Source organism: Marmota marmota, unplaced genomic scaffold (assembly GCF_001458135.2).
Source record: "Marmota marmota marmota unplaced genomic scaffold, marMar, whole genome shotgun sequence".
In the NCBI taxonomy this organism is placed as follows: domain Eukaryota; kingdom Metazoa; phylum Chordata; class Mammalia; order Rodentia; family Sciuridae; genus Marmota; species Marmota marmota.
Genome location: NW_026000082.1, coordinates 33456106 through 33460684, shown reverse-complemented (window position 1 = coordinate 33460684; position 4579 = coordinate 33456106). Strand labels below are relative to the sequence as shown.

The window sequence follows — 4579 nt, the reverse complement described above, 5'->3', positions numbered from 1 at the left end:
AAAAAAAAAAAAAAAAAAAATTAAAGAGTTATAGCCACTCACTCTGCACTTTTTCTATTTCCTACGTGATCCTTTATACTCTGGCATCCTCTTCAACCTCAGAGGGGACCCCACTTCTGTTTGGTTTGTTTTTTGGTGCTGGGGATTGAACCCAGGGCCTTAGTGCATGCAAGGCATACACTCTACCAACTAAGCTATATCCTCAGCCCCAGGGGACCCTGCCTCTGAAGGATCAGCAATGACCTCTCATTTGTCAAATCCAATGGCTACTCCTTTTCCTTGCCAGGGCACTCTGCAGTTTCTAATATTGGTGTTATCTCCTCCTTCTGGAAACTCCCTGTCTGCCCAGTGGGCTTCCTGTCTCCTCTCTGTCTAGGGATACAACTTTTGGGTGTGTCCTGCAGGTTCCCTAAGTCTTGGTGCTGCCTAGGTTTGAGCCTCTGGTCCTCACCCTCTCTGCACACCCTCCTCAGTGACCTCATCCACTCTTGAGGTTGGTTGTCTCATCTACACAACAGGTCCCAAATTCCAGCCTTGGCCTCTTGCCTGAGACCAGTCAATCCAATTCCTCTGGACACCTTCATCTGGATGTCTCAACAGCACCCCAGGCTCCACAGTCTGAAATGACTCACATTTCTACCTTTCCTCAATCCCCAACTCGCCAAACCAACTCTTTGTGCTTCGTTCCTTCATTTAGGGTCTTTCTTGACCCTTTCTCACCTCTGCCCCTCAAATCTGGTCTGTTACTAATGCCTATGGTTCTAATTTTGAACAAAGTCTGAAGCACATGGGCTCATTGCTGATATGTTCTTCTTAGGCTTTCTTTTTTTTAATATTTATTTTTTAGATTTTGGTGGACACAACATCTTTATTTTATTTTTATGTGGTGCTGAGGATCAAACCCAGCGCCCCATGCATGCCAGGCGAGCGCGTTACCGCTTGAGCCACATCCCCAGCCTCTTCTTAGACTTTCTTTCCTCCCTCCCCCTCTCCATCCCTCCTTCCTTTTCTTTCTCCCTTCCTCCCTCCCTTCCCTCCCTTCCCATCCTACCGTCCCTCTTTTCCCTTCCTACCCTCCTTTCTTCCCTTCCTCCCTTCCTTCCTTCCCCAGGGATTGAACCCAAGGGTGCTTAAACACTGAGCCACATGCCCAGCCACCCATGTTTTGTTTATTTATTTTTTTTCTTTTAAGACAGGGTCTTGCTAAGTTTCTTAGGGCCCTGCTAAGTTGCTGAGGCTATCTTTGAATTTGAGAACCTCCTGCCTCAGCCTCCTGAGTCGGAAGGATTGTAGGTGTACACCTCCACACCAGACTCTTCTCAGGTTTTAAAGCCTGCAGAGAAAAGGAACTGAATACCATGAGACAGTAACATCTCCAAGGGGTATTATTGCAAAGCAGGCAAAATCATCAGTGTCATTTTGACACTGCCACGTTTGGATTTGTAATAAGCTCCAAATCATGCTTGTGGAGAACTTTGGAACCATGTCTGCATCAAATATGAAGGACCCTCTGTCATTGCCACTCTAGCTTAAGATATTTTACTGCTGATGTGCTTTCTCACCTTGTGTTGCATAAGGCCCTTGCTCTTTCTTGCCTGGATGATCATAGCAGTCTTCCCACAGATTCCTTTTCCTGGTCTTTCCTCTTTGCAGTTTGTTTGGTTTGTTTGTTTGTTTGTTTTGTTGCTGAGGATTGAACTTAATCCATGCATGCTAAGCATGAACTCTACACCTCCAGCACCCCATCCAGACAATATAATTTTCCCCCTTTTTCTTTTTTCAGTACTGGGGATTGAACCAGGGACATCATGTCACCGAGTTACATCCCCACTCCTTTTAATATTTATTTACTTACGTTTTTGGTACCAGGGATTGAACCCAGGGGCACTTAATCACTGAGTCACATCCCCAGCCCTTGTTAAATTTTATTTAGAGACAGGATCTTACTGAGTTGCTTAGGGCCTTGCTAAGTTGCTGAGGCTGGCTTTGAACTTGAGATTCTCCTGCCTCAGCCTCCTGAGACTTGGGATTACAGGCGTGTGCCACCGTGCCCAGTGTATATTGAATTTTGAGACAGGGTCTTACTAAGTTGCCTAGGCTGGCCTAGAACTTGTGATCCTCCTGCCACAGTTTCCCATGTAGCTGGAATTAGGCATGCACCACTACACCTGAGGTCTCATATTTTCTTTCTTAATTTTTCTGCATGCAATGAACTCTGTTTCAAACATTGTGTGGATAGGTGATAGAGATTGATGTACAATAGATAAATATATAATCTAGGGGATTTGAAATTGTGAGGATTAGCCAGGTGCCATGTCACAGGCCTGTAATTCCAGCTATTCAGGAGGCTCAGGTGGGAAAATAGCTTGAGGCCAGGAGCTGTAAACTACCCTGGATAATATAGCAAGACCCCATTTGAAAAAAACAAACAAAATAAAACCTGGGAGATCTGGGGATGTGGCTCAATGGTAGAGCCCTTGCCTAGCATGTTCAAAGTCCTGGGTTCAATCCTCAACACCACAAACAAACAAACAAAAAAAAAAAAAGGGGGGGGGGAAGAAATTGTGAAGGTTGTTATATAGGTAAGCAGGGAAATGTGAGAGAAAATAACTAGGACCTGGGGAAGGAATTCTCTCAGATGCTGTCTTTGCCCTGAAATAGTAGGTCCTGATGGAACCAGAGATGGCAATTATAGAGAACTATTTGGGTGGGACCTGACCTGTGCTGGGAACCAGGGAAGGCATGAGAGGAATGAAAGATGAGAACCAGCTCTGAAGACCTGAGGGAGGAACTCTCCTTGAAGAGGGAACAGCAAGTGATAAGGCCCTGAGGGGTTTTTAACTAGGAGGAAACATAATTTGACTTTTTATCTCCTTCACAGATTACTTGCCCTAGGACAATAACATTTGGGGATGGGGTGGGTGGGGTGCTAACCACTAGAAAATTTCTAAAGTTCTGTGGGCTGGAGCTGGGTGTTGGCTGTGCAGGTGGAAAGGATTTCAAAATTCCATGAGCCAGGCATGGTGGCAGATGCCTGTAATTCCAGTTACTTGGAAGGCTGAGGCAGGAGGATGGCAAGTTTGAGGCCAGCCTGGACAGCATAGGCAACACAATGAAATACCCTGTCAACAATAAAAATAAATAATCAAGGGGCTGGAGATGTAGCTCTGTGGCAGTGTGTGTGCTTACTATGTTGGAAACTCTAGGTTCAATCCCTATTGCTTCCCTCTTCAGCTTCATTTCCCATTTCTTTGTCTTTGCACATATTATTAATTAATTAATTAATTTTAATTAATTGAACTCAGGGGCACTTTACCACTGAGCCACCTCCTCTATTTTTGTTTTGAGACAGGGTTTTGCTTAAACACTGAGGAGCTGACCTTGAATTTGTGATCATCTTGCATCAACCTCCCAAATTGCTAGGATTACAAGAGAGCACCACGAAGATTTCCTACTCATAATAGCAACCACCTTCGTAGTTATAACCCTGTACTCTGATGAAAGAAGTTTACATCCTGGCTATCCCATTTAGCTTCTCATGTTTTCTTTTCTTTCGTTTTAATCTGTTAAATGGTAGTGAAAAGAACTTCATCTATTTAACACAGTTTTTGTGAGGCTTATACTAAACAAAGGCATCTCCCCCAAAGCCTGGTCATGGGGTTTTAATACTTGTTAGTTATTATTACTGATCCCAGAAACTTTCCTAAGCACTTCTGATGTATCATTTATTTGTTACATACACATTATGCCTTTTGGAAAACAGGTTTAGAGCTGCCAAGTCACTCCTCCGGAGTCGTTAAAGTTCCAACAGATAAGTCAGGAGTTGAAACCAGAACCTCACAAGTAGGAAAGCCCTAGCGCACAAGCCTGAGTCACACGTAAGGGGCTTGCTCAGCCAGATTCCCGCCCCGCGCCGTGCTGGGGATTGAACCCAAGACCTCGCGCACACTGAGCAAGTGCCCTGCCACTGAGGTACATCCCAGCCCTTTTCATTTTGGGTCTTAAACTACCCAGGATGGCCTGGAACTTGCACTTTTCCTGTCTCAGCCTCGAGTCACGGGGATTACAGGCATGCTTCTCCCCTCCTCCACCGGATCTTTTGATTCAAATTGATAATTGGATGATAACTTGAAGATCTGATAAGCTATATACTGCATCAAATAGGATTTGGGTAGGTAAACGGGATAGAGTCCTCCAGAGGAGTAGAGAAACCTGGCTGGTCCCTGATTGTGGATGAGGTTATTCTTTAACTTAGGCCTTACAAAGTGTGTGGGGGGAGAAGAGTTCCTGGGGTCACTAGCGGCCTTTCCAATACTGCCTTTCAAGGGCTGAAGACCCCCTGCTCACGAAAAGCCCATATCCCAGGGCTGAGGTTTATCCTCGGCGGGGCTGGCAAATAGGGACGCGTCCCCTTTAAGGCGCCAGCTCGCCGGCGGCGGCGGCCGGAAGTGTTGAAGCCCGGCCTGGCGGCGGCGGTGGCGGTAGCAGCCGTGGCGGCCTCTGCGCATGCTCCGTCGCCCGCCCGCCCTGGCCGCTCGCCGCCCGCCCGCCCGACGGAGACGGTGAGGAGGGGAGGGGT

General features: G+C 46.4%; 1 protein-coding gene across 1 annotated transcript in view; it reads left to right on the top strand.

Moving 5' to 3' along the window:
• The first annotated feature begins 4425 nt into the window (after positions 1 to 4425).
• The window catches only part of Gmeb1 (glucocorticoid modulatory element binding protein 1), a 43016-nt gene continuing 42862 nt past the window's right edge, over positions 4426 to 4579 (top strand). Inside the window, exon 1 of the mRNA XM_015484765.2 lies at positions 4426 to 4562. The gene's annotated coding sequence lies outside the window, so the exon portion shown is untranslated. The remainder of the gene's footprint in view (positions 4563 to 4579) is intronic.